The sequence below is a fragment of the Hemitrygon akajei genome, chromosome 8 (assembly GCF_048418815.1).
Source record: "Hemitrygon akajei chromosome 8, sHemAka1.3, whole genome shotgun sequence".
NCBI classification, from domain to species: domain Eukaryota; kingdom Metazoa; phylum Chordata; class Chondrichthyes; order Myliobatiformes; family Dasyatidae; genus Hemitrygon; species Hemitrygon akajei.
Window position 1 is genome coordinate 50,106,340 of NC_133131.1, and position 17,889 is coordinate 50,124,228.

A 17,889-nucleotide genomic window follows, 5' to 3' on the forward strand; every position below is an offset into this window, starting at 1 on the left:
TTAACGGGTCCCTTTCGGAATGGCAGGCTGTGACCAGTGGGGTACTGCAAGTTTCGGTGCTGGGACCGCAGCTGTTTACAATATACATTAATGATTTAGATGAAGGGATTAAAAGTAACATTAGCAAATTTGCCGATGACACAAAGCTGGGTGGTAGTGTGAAATGTCAGGAGGATGTTATGAGAATGCAGGGTGACTTGGACAGGCTAGGTGAGTGGGCATATGTATGGCAGATGCAGTTTAATGTGAATAAATGAGAGGTTATCCACTTTGGTGGCAAGAACAGGAAGGCAGATTACTATCTAAATGGAGTCAAGTTAAGAAAAGGGGAAGTACAACGAGATCTTGGTGTTCTTGTACATCAGTCAATGAAAGCAAGCATGCAGGTACAGCAGGCAGTGAAGAAAGCTAAAGGCATGCTGGCTTTTATAACAAGAGGAATTGAGTATAGGAGTAAAGAGGTCCTTCTGCAGCTGTACAGGGCCCTGGTGAGACCCCACCTGGAGTATTGTGTGCAGTTTTGGTCTCCAAATTTGAGGAAGGACATTCTTGCTATTGAGGGAGTGCAGCGTAGGTTCACAAGGTTAATTTCCGGAATGGCGGGATTGTCATATGTTGAAAGATTGGAGCAACTGGGCTTGTATACACTGGAATTTAGAAGGGTGAGAGGGGATTTGATTGAAACATATAAGATTATCAAGGGATTGGACACACTGGAGGCAGGAAGCATGTTCCCACTGAGGGGTGAGTCCAGAACTAGAGGCCACAGTTTAAGAATAAGGGGTAGGCCATTTAGAACAGAGACGCGAAAAAACTTTTTCACCCAGAGAGTGGTGGATATGTGGAATGCTCTGCCCCAGAAGGCAGTGGAGGCCAAGTCTCTGGATGCTTTCAAGAGAGAGTTAGATAGAACTCTTATAGATAGCGGGGTCAAGGGATATGGGAAGAGGGCAGGAACGGGGTACTGATTGTGTATGATTAGCCATGATCACAGTGAATGGTGGTGGTGGTGGCTAGAAGGGCCGAATGGCCTACTCCTGCCCCCTACTGTCTATTGTCTATTGTCTATAGTGTACTCAATTCTGGTTGCCTCAGTACAGGAAGGATGTGGAAATCATAGAAAGGGTGCAGAGGAGATTTACAAGGATGTTGCCTGGATTAGGGAGCATGCCCTATGAGAATAGTTTGAGTGAACTCGGCCTTTTCTCCTTGGAGCGACAGAGGATGAGAGGTGACCTGATAGAGGTGTATAAGATGATGAGAGGCACTGATCATGTGGATAGTCAGAGGCTTTTTCCCAGGGCTGAACTGGCTAACATGAGAGGGCACAGTTTTAAGGTGCTTGGAAGTAGGTACAGAGGAGATGTTAGGGGTAAGTTTTTTATGCAAAGAGTGGTGAGTGCATGGAATGGGCTGCCTGTGACGGCGATGGAGCTTGATACGATAGGGTCTTTTAAAAGACTCCTGGAAATGTGCATGGAGCTTAGAAAAATAGAGGGCTATGGGTAATTTTCAAAGTAAGTACATTGTTACGTACTCGTGACACGTGACAGTGGTACCCTTGTCACGTGACTGGGGTTGAAGCTATACTGGACTTGAGGTAATGGTCTTGTGATGGTGGAGTGACGTCATTTTCCGGCCAGTAGAGGTCATGTGACAGGTTTTTTTTACAGGGTATAAAAGGAGGACCCCTCCCTGTGAGGAGGGGCAGTCCGTGGCTGGATTTGCCATGTTGACTTCATGCCGCTGCATGATTTAATGTTATGACGCAGTTTAGTTGAAAGATGAAGTTTTATCTAATGCCTAAAGTTTAAAAGGTCATTGCCAGCAGTTTCTCTACAATACTGCTAGTTGAGAATCAGTGGAGAGTGAAGATCGGAGTTCGGGAGTTAAAGATCGAAGAGAATCGATTTCGACTGTGAAACAGGTTTGACCTTGTTTGATCCTTATTTGGAAGGAATTTGTTGACTTTTCTCGTGTTAGTCCCTGCGAAATAGCAGAAAGGATTGGGAATAGTTCTGTAAAGGAAAGGTCAGTGCCTTTAAGCCATTTCGTTTCGGTACGTAAATTCATCTTGGGAAAAGTTCGATCTTGGGAACCGAAGCAACACGACGTGAAAGAGAATTTAAATCGTCTTAAAAAGTCTCTTCCTTAAATGGACTGTGAGCATTCTGAACTTTTGGCAATACTACTTTGAAGAACTGTTTAAGCTTCAATGCTTTAAGAACTGTTCAAGCTGCCGCACAGCAGCTGACTTCCGGTTACGTCAGTGATTTGTTTACATTTGGGGGGTTTGTTTTCAGTGTTTAATAAACGTGTTATTGGTTATAAAAACCCCTGCCTAACTTATATATTTATTGTTGCCTGAATCCGTAACAACATGTTCGGCACAACATTATGGGCTGAAGGGCCTGTATGTTTTCTATGAACATCTTGAAATTGAGAATATCATCTACACAGAATTACAAATGCCCTCTGATACAAACTTGTATCAAACATCGGAGGTGGAGCAACTCAAATGCTTGGGTTGGACAAACAATATGAGTAAGACTTCAGAGATTGTTAGTGAAAATATTGGACTGGAAAGGACAAATCAAGCAATAGGAATAAATTTGCCTTGTACTACTAAGGCAATCAATCAACTGCTGCATTTTTACTAGACCTTGAATGGAACACAAGCCTACCACCAATCAGGATTATCAGATTTCCTGCACTGTGTGGTATCTCTAGAATTAAAGACTAATCTCCTGGACTGCATAAGGGCATTGGAGGCATATTTTCATTTTGTTTGAATATTTTAATTTAATGCTTGTTTAAGTGCTGGGGGGAGGAAAATAAGGTATGTTTGATAGATTAGGGATTGCCAGTGAGGAACAATGTAGTAAAACTAGTAACCATATAACCATATAACAATTACAGCACAGAAACAGGCCCTCTCGGCCCTTCTAGTCCGTGCCGAATGCTTACTCTCACCTAGTCCCACCAACCTGCACTCAGCCCATAACCCTCCATTCCTTTCCTGTCCATATACCTATCCAATTTTACTTTAAAAGACAATACCGAACCTGCCTCTACCACTTCTACTGGAAGTTCGTTCCACACAGCTACCACTCTCTGAGTAAAGAAATTCCCCCTTGTGTCACCCTTAAACTTTTGCCCCCTAACTCTCAACTCATGTCCTCTTGTTTGAATCTCCCCTACTCTCAATGGAAAAAGCCTATCCACGTCAACTCTATCTATCCCCCTCATAATTTTAAATACCTCTATCAAGGCCCCCTTCTATCTTCTACGCTCCAAAGAATAAAGACCTAAATACCCGGTAGTTCAATCTTTCCCTGTAGCTTAGGTGCTGAAACCCAGGTAACATTCTAGTAAATCTTCTCTGTACTCTCTCTATTTTGTTGACATCTTTCCTATAATTCGGTGACCAGAACTGTACAATACTCCAAATTCGGCCTTACCAATGCCTTGTACAATTTTAACATTACATCCCAACTCCTATACTCAATGCTCTAATTTATAAAGGCCATCATACCAAAAGCTTTCTTCACCACCCTATCCACGTGAGATTCCACCTTCAGGGAACTATGCACCATTATTCCTAGATCACTCTGTTCTACTGCATTCTTCAATGCCCTACCATTTACCATGTAGATATGGTAGACTATGTCCCACCACCATTGACAACTGCAATGTCTTTAGACCTTTTGGTGTTGGTGCTAATAAAAGGGGGGTACAAAAACATCCAACAAGACAATCTTTATTGAAGCCAGCCAACTTCCAGTTAACAGCAGTAGCTGATACAGCAAAGTACAGACTCAACTCCTAATGGTACACTAACTCTCATGTGCATTACAGTGCTTTCTCTTAAAAAAATAAACAATTTACATGCATCAATTATATCAGGTAACCGTTATCCATATGAAGTTATACACTTAACCAATTACTTACAGATATATCTATGTATGTGCATACATTAATCAACTAAATCAATTATAAATCACACAACCCAATGATCTTCTTACCTCTAAGGTCTCAACTGCAAAGGTACTTTGTTATCGTTCCAGAAAACCTCTGTTCTGGAAATCATCTTCTCCTGTAGCATGAAAGCTCTCTTCTCAGATTTAGGTCCACTGTGCTTCCGGATTGTAGAGTTATATTGTAGCAGTGTGCTACACGCAGCGCTAAAATAACGACATGGAGTCGGTAAACTGCAATTAAAGAAGATTTTATTCGAACTTCACAGCCTTGCTTTAAAGCCTCCCTCATCCCGCCCTCCCCGGGCGCGGATGCTGTAAGGGGCACGTACTCACAAACCCCCACAGGCTTTTTCCCTTTGTTGGTGAAGCAGACCTGGCCTTTGTGCTGGCGTGCTGGCTATTTGTGAGCCGGTTCGAGTGCACTAGGAAGTGGGTCGCCACAACATCATAGAACTCAATTTTGTAGCTCAGATCTACAATCATCCATGTTAACAATCACAAAGTTTTATTTTAGTGGTTATGGACATATACCAATTAACCCATGTGAACTTTCTGACTTACATTGCCCATTTTCACAATGGAGTTCCCCATTCCTGGTACTTCCACAATCTACCCCATAGCCCTATTTTAGCAAGTTCCCATGTCCCAGTAAGCTGAGCTCTCTCACCACAACTCCCAGAGGCAACCAACCCTCTCAGCCTTGTTACTCGTTTCACCCCATCTGGTTTTAACCCACACAGAATATTAATGCAATATTAACTGTCGGGTTGCTCCGACTATCAGTTCCTCACTCAGCTAGGGGAAAGACCCTAATTGCTGAAGTGTCATGAACCCACCAAATCCAGCATGGTGGGCAGCCAATCACCAGCAACAAAAGCAGCAAGTACTGAAAATAGTCCTTGACCTGAAATTCTAATGTTTTTTCTCTCTCCACAGAAGCTGCCTGACCTGCTGAGTATTCCTGACGTTTGATGCTTTTCTTTCAGATTTCCAGCATCTGTAGGAGCTCATTCATGGTGCCAACATAAATGCACATTAATCAGTCTAACTGGGGCCCTGTTTCTGGGCTTGCACAATCACTCTCACACACACTGAGCAATACCCAATTCTGTTTTCATTTGCACAGCTCCTCCTCCTCGCGTGCTTCAGGGCACAGAACTGGTCTCGGCTGACAATGTTGGGCTTGCCTCCCAGATGAATATCAATATGGGCCTTGGGCCAATAATGCCACTGTATATTTGACCAACATAATGGTGTGCTGTGTTCTGCAGGCCTATGGATACTGTGGGTTACCACAGAGTTGGAATTCAGAACCCAGCCCACACTTTCCATCAGCTTCAGCCATGTCATTTAATTAGCCGTAATCATTTTCATATTCCTCTGCATAGCCCTGAACCACAGTACTTGACATTCATTATATGCCATGTCGTATGACATGAGCGATCATGGTCATCATCATGACTGTTCACGGCAAATTTTTCTACAGAAGTGGTTTGCCATTGGCTTCTTCTAGGCATTTTCTTTACAAGACGGGTGACTCCAGCCATTTTCAATACTTTGCAGAGATTGATTGTTGTCAGTGGTTGCATACCCAGGACTTGTGATATGCACCGGCTGCCCATACAGCCGTGTATCATTTGCTTCACATGACCCTGATCGGGGGACTAAGCAGGTGCTACATCTTGCCCAAATGTGACCTGCAGAATAGTGGAGGGGAGGAGTGCCTTACACCTCCTTCGTTAGAGACGTATCTCCACCTCACCACCCAATTATTTGGAATATCCCACAAGAATTTACAAAAACCTGTCTACCATCCTCTTAAACAACAACACACACAAAATGCTGGTAGAACACAGCAGGCCAGGCAGCATCTATAGGGAGAAGCGCTGTCGACATTTCGGGCCGAGACCCTTCGTCAGGACCATCCTCTTATGTAGGTCTTAGTTTTGCTGCTAATCAATCGAATCTTGTTGAACAACAGCTCACACACATGGAGAGCAATCTATTATAGTCTTCATCGTTTGGGCTACCTTCATTATGTAGTTCCTGACTTGCAGTACTTTCTATCACAACCACAGATTTGGCAGCGCAGCAGATTCGGCTATTGTGCTCGTGAATATGCACGTGTCAGCTAATTATTATTTCATTGTGATAACGTTTAACTCCATTCATTCTGTCGCAGTATTTGGCGAGACTTGGACACAGTAACATTTCCCTGCCTGCTTGCATTCCACCTCGACTGGGAAATTGGACAGTCGGGTCAACAGACTCTGAAGATTAGCGGTATTCCTTTTATTTTTAGATGTTCTTTTCAGCTGCAGTGTAGGCTTCATTTTCCATTTGAGAGTTTTAGTTAATGGTCCTGTTTGGCCTGGCGTTTATTGTTTTCTTTTCCCTTTAACACTGTTTGCATTTAAGTCCGTGAAATATCAACCCGCGTCAGTGTCTCTCACTCCACACTTCAGCCATATCTGCACCCTTGTGACAACACGTCACAAAGATGGACCCAGTAGAGAGAGGGCAGCTCACCTTGGCTCTAAGATTCATTGGTCAGAGTGATTCGTCAAGGCAACAATATTCCATTGGAGTTCCTATGTATAAATTGTTGTTTCTATCTCCATCGTGACAGAAGGATCTTGCCAAGTAATGGACCAGCAAAGATTGAAGAGTGACATTTTAACATTGGTGGCTTGAGGAGATGCTGCCTTTATTCTGAGTGCATGTCCTGATTCTACATTCTGAGAGTCCCGAGTCTACATTCCCAGCTCCTCTAGTCTACATTGAGTTTCTCCGGTATCCATTCCAAGCTTTTCAAGTCACAAGAACCCAGGTTCCCAGCCTAGTCATCCCGTGACTCAGGTCTGCATAACAAATGAGTGCTTCAAGCAAGCTTATCAATTGATTCAACTAATCATTCAAGTCAATAGTGTAACTTCAGGAAGAGCCCTACTCCAAAAGGTGATCCCTGTCTAAGTGTGCGAATACACAAAGTAACCCTATCAAGAGTATTTTTAACCTCTTGATGAAAGTCATGGTACAGATTAGGAAGATTGAACTTTCATGTCACAAATTAAGCAGATCTGCAGAGAACCAGCTTTCTTAGTGATGAAAGAAACCTGTCTACTCTGTCTTGATCTATAAAATTGAGAGTATATCCTAATTGCCTCTGGAAAAATTGCAAAAGATAAAACAAGGCTTATTCAATGTGTTCAGGGCTTTTCAATGTCCTCCCCATCTCGAGGACTCCCAAGCCTCCCTCTTGGCCCCGCCCAAAGTTTCTTGCTTTCAGTCTGTTGGGATTGCCCGGTCTCTCAGTCTGTTGGGATTCCCCGGTCTCTCAGTCTGTTGGGATTGCCCGGTCTCTCAGTCTGTTGGGATTCCCTGGTCTCTCAGTCTGTTGGGATTCCCTGGTCTCTCAGGATTCCCCGGTCTCTCAGTCTGTTGGGATTCCCCGGTCTCTCAGGATTCCCCGGTCTCTCAGTCTGTTGTGATTCCCCAGTCTCTCAGTCTGTTGGGATTCCCCAGTCTCTCAGTCTGTTGGGATTCCCCGGTCTCTCAGTCTGTTGGGATTCTCCGGTCTCTCAGTCTGTTGGGATTCCCTGGTCTCTCAGGATTCCCTGGTCTCTCAGTCTGTTGTGATTTCCCGGTCTCTCAGTCTGTTGGGGTTCCCAGGGCTCTCAGGATCCCCAAGTCTCCCTGCCTCTCGAGTTCCCCATGCCTCCCTCTCAAGTTCCCCAGATGTCTGGAGTCTTCCCTGGATCTCAAGTTTTCAGGTCTTCTAGGGCCACCGAGTACCAGCTATAGGGAGAGAAGTCCTATAGTGACTACTTCACGCCTGTGCAGGGCATCAGAGCATTGCGATTTAGAATTGGTTAATTGTTGCTTAACAAGTTATTAATAGTTTAAGATTTGCTTGTGTTTTTCTCAAGCGACTCGCTCTTTGTAATGCGGTTTCCTGGTGCTTTCTGTTTAAGTTTATTTTGAGAGGCTCAGGGATTCTGTGTTAGTTTAATTGTTGAAGCAGATGCCTGATTAGCTCCAATGGAGGGTCCTCACTTTGAGAATGATCCGTCTCTCGGTGTCACTTGGTCGAGCTACCTCTGTAAAAGCTTGTTTCTGTCTCTACATGGAAGTCTTTGGCTCTGATATTGGCAGTGCACACCCTGTCACTTGTCTACCAGCATCACTGAAGGACATCTTGGACAAGTCCCTCATCCAGGATGTCCAGCGGACACAGGTCTGTGGCACCTCAGGGGCTGCACCTAGAGAGGGGGGCCCTGTCACGACCACGGATTCGGCAGCGCAGCAGTTTTGGCAATTGTGCTTGTGAATATGCACGTGTCAGCTTATTGTTATTTCATTATGATAGCATTTAACTCCATTCATTCTGTCGTAGTATTTGTCGAGACTTGGACACAGCAACATTTCGCCGCCTGTTTGCATTTGGCCTTGCCTGAGAAATTGGACTGTCCAGTCAACTGACTCTGAAGACTAGTGGTATTCGTTTTATTCTTAGTTGCTCTTTTCAGCCGCAGTGTCGGCTTCGTTTTCCATTTGAGAGTTTTAGTTAACGGCCCTGTTTGGCCTAGTGTTTATTGTTTTCTTTTCCCTTTAAGGCTTTAACGTGCAGTGCGTGGCCAAGTGGTTAAGGCTTTGGTCTAGTGATCTGAAGGTCAGTAGTTCGAGCCTTGGCTGAGGCAGCATGTTGTGTCCTTGAGTAAGGCACTTAACCACACATTGCTCTGTGACGACACCGATGCCAAGTTGTGTGGGTCCTAATGCCCTTCCCTTGGACAACATCAGTGGTGTGGGGAGGGGAGACTTGCAGCATGGGCAACTGCAGGTCTTCCATACAACCTCGCCCAGGCCTCAGTCATCATCGAAAATCAATGGACAGCCGAAGAAAAGATTCCCTTTAACTTGTTAGCATTAAAGTTTGTGAAATATTGACCTGCTTCACTGTCTCTCACTCCGCACTTGGGCCACATCCGCACTATTGTGACACTTTCATCATCTGCCGGTATCTCTATCTGTGACCTTGTAATTGTCATAGAGCCACAGAAAACTACAGGCCCTTCAGCCCATTTAGTCTGTGCTGAACCATTTGAACTGCCCAGTCCCATCGAACTGCACCCAGGCCATAGCCCTCCAAATACCTATCCAATCTCCTCCTAAAGGTTGAAATTGAGCTTGCATACATCACTTGTGCTGGCAGCTCATTCCACACTCTCATGACTCTCAGAGTGAAGAAGTTTCCCTCATGTTCCCCTTAAGCTATTCACTTTCACCCTTAACCCATGACCTCTAATTGTAGTCCTATCCAACCTCAAAGGTTTCAAAGGTATATTTACTGTCAGAGAAATGTATACAAGATACATCCTGAAGCATCCACAAAAACAGAGGAGTGCTCCAAAGAATGAATGACAGTTAAATGTTAGAACCCCAAAGTCCCCCCCAGCTCCACTCCCTTCCACATGTAATCGGCAGCAAGCAACGATCAGACCCCCCCGCTGTAAAAAAAAGCATCGGCACCCGCCACTGAGCACTCAAGCGTGAGCAAAGCAACAACGAAGACACAGACTTGCAGTTATCCCAAAGACTACGCGTTCACCTGGTATTTGACATCCCACAGGTTCTCTCTCTCCCTAATAAGGGAAAAAGAGGTGTCTCTGTTTCACAGCGAGAGTGGAGACATAACAAAACAACTCGCTGGTTTATAGTGGAAAAAGCCTGCTTGCATTTACCCTACCTATACCCCATATAATTTTGTATACCTCTATTAAATCTCCCTTCAATCTTCCATGTTCCAAGGAACAAAGTCCTAATCTATTCGATCTTTTCTTATAACTCAGGTCCTCCAGTCCCAGGAAAATCCTTTTTCTCTGTATTCTTCCAACCTTACTTACATCTTTCCTGTAGGTAGGTGACCAAAACTGCACACAATACTCCAAATTAGGCCTCACCAACATCTCATACAACTTCAACATTACATCCCATCTCCTGTACGCAATATTTTGATCTATGAGACAAAAATGCCAAAAGGTTTCTTTATGACTCTATCTACTTGTGCTGCCACTTTCAACAAATTTTGGGCCTGTATTCCCAGATCCCTTTGTTCTACCAAACTCCTCAGAGCTCTACTGTGTAAGGCCTACGCTGGTTCGTCATACTAAAATGCAACACTTCACACTTGTCTGCATTAAATTCCAACTGCCATTTTTCCAGCTGGTCCAAATCCCACTGATCATCTTCCTCACTGTCCACTACATCCCTAGTCTTGGTGTCATCTGCAAATTTGCTGATCCAGTTAACCACATCATCATCCAGATCATTGATATAGAATCCAAATAACAATGGACCCAGCACTGATCCCTGCGGCACACCGCTAATCACAGGCCTCCAGTCAGAGAGGCGACCATCCACCACCACTTTCTGGCTTCTCTCACAAAGCCAAATTTACTACCTCACATCGAATTGCAAACAACTGAACCTTCATGACCAACCTTCCACCTGGGACTTTGTCAAATGCCTTGCTAAAGTCCATGCAGACTACATCCACCGCCTTGCCTTCATCAGCATTCCTGGTAACTTCCTCAAAAAGCTCTATAAGATTGGTTAGACATGACCTACCGCATAAACAACCATGTTGACTTTCCATAATCAGTCATTTGAATAACTTTCCCATTGCTGATGTCAGGCTCACCAGCCTATAATTTCCTGTTTTATTTTTAGAGCCTTTCTTAAACAGGCTATATTAAAAGGAATAACATTAGCTATCCTCCAATCCTCCAGTACCTCACCTGTTGCTAAGGCTGGTTTAAGTATCTCTGCTGGGGCCCCTGAAATTTCTGCACTTGCTTTCCACAGGGCTGAAGGAACACCTTGTCAGGCTCTGGGGATTTATCCACCCTAATTGGCCTCAAGACAGCAAACAATTCCTCCTCTGTAATCTGTATGGGGTTCATGACCTCGCTGCTGCTTTGCCTCACTTCCATAGACTCTGTGTCCTTCTCCCGAATCAAGACAGATGCAAAAAATGCATTTAAGATCTCCCTCATCTCTTTTGGCTCCGCACATAGATTCTAAACTTCCAGATGACCAATTTTGTCCCTTGCAATCCTTTTGCTCTTAACATATCTGTAGAATCCCTTAGGATTCTCCTTCACCTTGTCTGCTCGGGCAACCTCGTGCCTTCTTTTAGCCCTCCTGATTTACTTTTTTAGCGTTCTCTGGCATTCCTTACACTCCATAAGCAACTCATTTGCTCCTACTTGCTATGCACTTCCAGTCTTTTTTTTTAATGAGGGCTTCAATATCATTTGAAAACCAATCAACGATAAAGAGAGGGGTGACCAATTTGATAGTGCTTTCTTAACATAATTCAGAAGTGTAAAAAAAATTGTTTTTAAGAAGGAATTTATAATTCCTAGTAATTGTTACGCCCAAATAAGTAACTTGATTTCTTACAATTTTAAAAGGAAGGGTAGTATTAACTAATACCAAATTATTCAAAGGAAAAAGTTCACTCTTATGAAAGTTAAGTTTATATCCTGAAAACTGACTAAAGCAGGAAAGTAAAGTTCAGAAGGTAAAGAAGACTCCACATTAGAAATGTAGAGCAAAAGGTCATCAGCATAAAGCGAAACTTTGTGGGTAATAACCTCTCCTTAAAATAACAGTGATATCATTAGATTTTGCCTAAATTTTTATATTTATTTCAGGCCGTACCTGTTTTTATTCCTAAATCCTTTTTTGATTCTCTGGATTCTATCATATCTTCTTATATATCTCATCTTCAAAAAGCTAAAAACAATGGAGGTTTAGCCTTACCCAACTTTAGGTTTTATTACTGGGCAGTCAATATATAGAATCCTACATTTTGGTTATATTATATTAATCGAGAGGACTGTCCGGTCAGGGTTTCTTTAGAAGCTAATTCTGTTAATAAATTTTCTATCATTTCTCTTCTTGGATCCTCAATTCCTTTATCTTTAAGCAATTTAACTGATAATCTTGTAGTTAAACAGACCATGAGGATTTGGGTACAATTTGGAAAATATTTTGGTTTATTGAGTTTTTCACTTTCAAGTCCCATTTTTTCTAACTATTTTTTAAACCTTCTATGACTGATGTAGTTTTTAAAGAGTGGAATAAATTGGGTATTAAATGTTTTCAGGATTTGTTTGTTGGTGATGGTCTCTCTTCATTTGAACAACTGTCAGCTAAGTATAGCCTACCCAAAACCCACTTTTTTTGATATTTACAAATTAGAGACTTTTTGCATTTTCAAGTACATAATTTCCTAAAAGTCCAGATAAGAATTTACCTGATACAATTTTTAATTTGAAACCCTTCCATAATGGATCTATATCTAATATTTATGGTATGTTGTTGGAAATGAGAAATATTCCTTTAGACAAAATTAAAAATCTCTGGGAACAAGATTTACAGATTCCAATTTCTGAGGATACTCGGAATGAAATTTTTAAATTAGTTAATACCTCATCGTTATGTGCCTGTCATTCCCTTCTACAATTTAAAGTGGTTCATAGGCCCACATGACTAAAGATAAGCTATATCATTTTTAGTCTGATATATCTCCCTATTGTGATAGATGTAACAATGGAGAGTTTCACTAATTCATATGTTTTGGACTTGTCCGAGTCTCAAAAAATATTGGAAGGAAGTATTCCAAACTTTTTCGGTGCTTTTTAAAGTAAATTTTAAACTTAATCCTTTGCCTTATTTGGTATTGTTGGAGGAAATGATATTATTTTGGAGACACATGATTTGCATATTTTGGCTTTGATTTCTCTTATAGCTAGGAGGGCATTGTTACTTCAGTCGAAGGATACCACTCTGCCTACTCATTGGTTACATGATGTTATGTCATGTTTAAATTTAGAGAAGATTCGCTGTTCAATTTCTGAACCTAGACAAGATTTTTTTAACATTGTAGGGACCTTTTTTGAATTATTTTCAAAATCTTTGATTTGCTATTAAGCACAGATGTTGGCTAATAATATGTTTCACTATATGATACGGATTTTCCCTTTTTTAACCAAACAGCTGTTTTTTTTTCTGGTAGTGGGTTTTGATTTTTTTGTATAATAACATTTTCTTTCAGTATTATGGATATGGGGTAATGAGACTATATTTGTGATTCCAATATTTTGTAATCTGTATATATTATATATCCTACTGTACTCTGTATTCTTTAATGTAAGAAATCAATTAAAATATTGAAAAAGAAAGAAAGCCAAGGTTCCTAAACTGGTTATCTTTACCTTTCACTCTGACAGGCACATACAAGTTTTCTACTCTCAAAATTCCAATTTTGAAGGCCTCCCAATTACCAAGTACACCTTTGCCAGAAAACAGCCTGTCCCAATCCACACTTGTCAGATCTTTTCCTATACCATCTGTTATGCCTGCAGCCCCCTCCTTTGTGAGAATCGCAAGATCACTATTGGGTTGGGTCAGGGGACCCAGGAAATGAGAGAGAGACGTGCAGAATGCCTCGTTCCCCGGCGATGTAAAGCTACAGGACATGGCCATTGTCTCTTGGAGACACATTGTGGATTGAAATACTATACTACGTGGACGCCCTCAGGCAAAGTGGGCTGGGTGAGAAAGAGATTGCATCACACCAACCTGATTGACATCTTCAACCCTGTGAGTCAGGATAAAAGAGGGTCTGTAGGAACAGCCCTCAGACGCACCAGAAGAAACGCTAGCGATCCCGTAATAGCGGGAAGCCATTTGAAGGAGGCCACATGCGTTCAGTTCCGTTGCTTGGGACTAGTGGCTGGAACCACGGAAAACGGCTTTTAGCTAGCAACAGGGAAATCTATCAACTCACCCGACTCAAAGGACTGGCATCATAAAATACCTGGGCAAGTTTAAAACCGTCTCTCTTAAACCCAAAGAGCTGCAGCTTGAATGACAGTGACTTTCATATTTCCATCCGACAATACATTATCCCCTAGACAACGATAGAGCTATTTCTTATTGATCATTATTATTATACCCGCGCTTTTAGATTTAGTATTGATGACATATATTATCTGTATGTTTGCATTAATCTTATTTTGTGCCCCTTTATCAATAAATACTTTTAAAAATAGTACCATCAGACTTCAACGGACCTCTCTATCTTTGCTGGTAAGTGACCCAGTTACGGGGTATGTAACACATCAAAATTGGCCTTTCTCCAATTTAGAATCTCAACCTGTGGACCAGACCAGGCCTTTTCCATAATGACCTTGAAAAAATGGCAATGTGATTACTAGATGCAAAGTGTTCCCCTACACAAACTTCTGTCACCTGACCTGTCTCATTCCCTAATAGGAGATCAAATATTGCACACTCTCTGATTGGGACTTCTATGTACTGATTGAGGAAACTTTTATGAACAGATTTGACAAACTCTGTCCCATCTGGTCCTTTAACAGTATGGGATTCCCAGTCAATATGTGGAAAGTTGAGATCACTTACTGTAACAGCCTTACGTTTCTTGAAATGATCTATGATCTCTCTACAAATTTGTCTATAATATAGCCCCATTAATGTGATCATACCTTTCTTATTCCTCAGTTTCACCTATAAAGCCTCACTAGACAAGTTCTCTCATCTGTGCAACACACACAGAATGCTGGAGGAACTCAGCAGGCCAGGCAGCATCTATGGAAAAAAGTACAGTTGACATTTCGGGCTGAAACCCGACTGTACTTTTTTCCATAGATGCTGCCTGGCCTGCTGAGTTCCTCCAGCATTTTGTGTGTGTTGCTTGGATTTCCAGCATCTGTAGATTTTCTCTTGTTTGTGATTCTCTAGTCTGTCCTGACTGGGCACTGCTGTGACCTTTTTTCTGACAAGTAACACAACCCCTCCTCCTTTAATCCCTCCTGCTCTGTCACATCTAAAACAGCAGAACCCCACTGAGCTGCCAGTACCGCCCCTTCTGCAACCAAGTCCCACTAATGGCTACAATATCATAATTCCAGGTGTCGATCCACGCCCTGAGCTCATCTGTCTTTCCTACAATACTTCTTGCATTGAGATATACACATCTCAGATCACTAGTTACACCATGCTCAACCTTTTGATCCCTGACTTTGTCAATATCTGTCTTCAATACCTCTCCACTATCTGTTCTGGTGCTCTGGTTCCCATCCCCCTGCAACTCTCATTTAAACCTCCCTGTGCAGCACTAGCAAACCTTCCCACTAGGATAAAAGGGCAATGTTACGGTAGCCATGGGAAATTTTAACATGCAGGCCAATTGGGAAGTCAAAGCTATTGTAACAGCAAAAGAAAGGGCATAACAACAAAGCAAAAATTAGTGGGAAGACAGAGGACAGGGAAGTTTTTAAAACCCTACAGAGAGCAACTGAAAGAATCATTAGAAAGGAAAAGATGAAATATGAAAGTAAGCTAGCAAATTATATCGAAGTGGATAGTAAAGGTTTTTTCAAGTATCTGTTAAAAATAAAAGAGAAGTGAGAGTGGATATAGGACTGCTAGAAAATGAGGCAGGAGAAATAATAATGGGCGAACAAGGAGATTGCTGATGAATTAAATGAGTATTTTGCGTCAGTCTTCACTGTGTAAGACACCAGCAGTATGCTGATGTGGTGTGTGAAGGAAGGGAAGTGGGTGTAGTTACTGTTACAAGAGAGAAGGTGCTCAAATAGCTGATAGACCTAAAGGTACATAAGTCACCCAGACCAGATGAACTGCACCCTAGGGTTCAGAAAGAGGTAGCGTTAGAAATTGTGGTGGCATTAGAAATGATCTTTCAAAAATCATTGGACTCTGGTATGGTGCCAGACGTGAGGAAAATTGCAAATGTCACTCCACTCTTTACGAAAGGAGGAAGGCAGCAGAAAGGAAATTATAGACCAGTTAACCTGACCTCAGTGGTTGGGAAGATGTTAAAGTCAATTGTTAAGAATGAAGTGATGGAGTACTTGGTGACACAGGACAAGATAGTATAAAGTCAGCATGGCTTCCTTCAGGGAAAATCCTGCCTGATGAACCTGTTGGAATTCTCTGAGGAGATTACAAGTAGGATAGATGAAGGGGGATGCAGTGGATGTTGTATACTTGGACTTTCAGAAGGCCTTTGACAAGGTGCCGCACATGAGGCTACTTACCAATTTAAGAGCCCATGGTATTACAGGAAAGTTACTGGCATGGTTAGAGCATTGGCTGATTGGTAGGAGGCAGCAAGTGGGAATAAAAGGATCCTTTTCTGGTTGGCTGCCAGTGATTAGTGGTGTTTTGCAGGGTTTGGTGTTAGGACCACTTCCTTTTATGCTGTATATAAATGATTTAGATGATGGAATAGATGGCTTTGTTGCCATGTTTGAGATGATACAAAGATTGTTGGAGGGGCAATTAGTGTTGAGGAAATGGGTAGGATACAGAAGGACTTAGACAGATTAGGAAAATGGGCAAGAAAATGTCAAGTGAAATACAATGATGGAAAATGCATGGTCATGCACTTTGGTAGTAGAAATAATCAGAATCAGATTTATTATCACCGGCATCTGACATGAAATCTGTTAACTTAGCAGCAGCAGTTCAATGCAATACATAATCTAGCAGAGAAAAGAAAATAATAATAAATAAACAAGTAAATCAATTACATATATTGAATAGATTTTAAAAACATGCAAAAACAGAAATACTGTATATTTTTAAAAAATGAGGTAGTGTCCAAAGATTCAATGTCAATTTAGGAATCGGATGGCGGAGGGGAAGAAGCTGTTCCTGAATCGCTGAGTGTGTGCCTTCAGGCTTCTGTACCTCCTACCTGATGGTAACAGTGAGAAAAGAGCATACCTGGGTGCTGGAGGTCTTTAATAATGGACACTGCCTTTCTGAGACATCGCTCCTTAAAGATGTCCTGGGTACTTCGTAGATTATTGCCCAAGATGGAGCTGACTAGATTTACAACCTTCTGCAGCTTCTTTCGGTCCTGTGCAGTTGCCCCTCCATACCAGACAGTGATGCAGCCTGTCAGAATGCTCTCCACAGTACAACTATAGAAGTTTTTGAGTGTATTTGTTGATATGCCAAATCTCTTCAAACTCCTAATAAAGTATAGCCACTGTCTTGCCTTCTTTATAACTACATCAATATGTTGGGACCAGGTTAGATCCTCAGAGATCTTGACATGCAAGAACTTGAAGCTGCTCACTCTCTCCACCTGATCCCTCTATTAGGATTGGTATGTGTTCCTTCGTCTTACCCTTCCTGAAGTCCACAATCAGCTCTTTCGTCTTACTGACGTTGAGTGCCAGGTTGTTGCTGCAACACCACTCCACTTGTTGGAATATCTCACTCCTGTACACCCTCTCGTCACCACCTGAGATTCTACCAACAATGGCTGCATCATCAGCAAACTTATGGATGGTATTTGAGCTATGCCTAGCTACACAGTCATGTGTATATAGACAGTAGAGCAGTGGGCTAAGCACACTCCCCTGAGGTGCACCAGTGTTGATCGTCAGTGAGGAGGATATGTTATCACCAATCCGCACAGACTGTGGTCTTCTGGTTAGGAAGTCAAGGATCCAGTTGCAGAGGGAGGTACAGAGGCCCAGGTTCTGCACTTTCTCAATCAGGATTGTGGGAATGATGGTATTAAATGCTGAGCTATAGTCGATGAACAACATGCTGATATAGGTGCTTGTGTTGTCCAGGTGGTCTAAAGCCATGTGGAGAGCCATTGAGATTGTGTCTGCCATTGACCTATTGTGGCTAATGCAATGGGTCCAGGTCCTTGCTGAGGCAGGAGTTCAGTCTAGCCATGACCTATCTCTCGAAGTATTTCATCACTGTCAATGTGAGTGCTACCGGGTGATTGTCATTAAGGGAGCCTACATGGTTACTTCCGGGA

General features: G+C 42.3%; 1 long non-coding RNA gene across 2 annotated transcripts in view; it reads right to left on the reverse strand.

Moving 5' to 3' along the window:
• The window catches only part of LOC140731884 (uncharacterized), an 80,185-nt gene that overhangs the window by 39,717 nt on the left and 22,579 nt on the right, over positions 1-17,889 (reverse strand). For both annotated transcript variants that reach the window (XR_012099930.1, XR_012099931.1), the window contains exon 2: positions 4,026-4,211. This is a non-coding gene — a long non-coding RNA (uncharacterized lncRNA). The remainder of the gene's footprint in view (positions 1-4,025; positions 4,212-17,889) is intronic.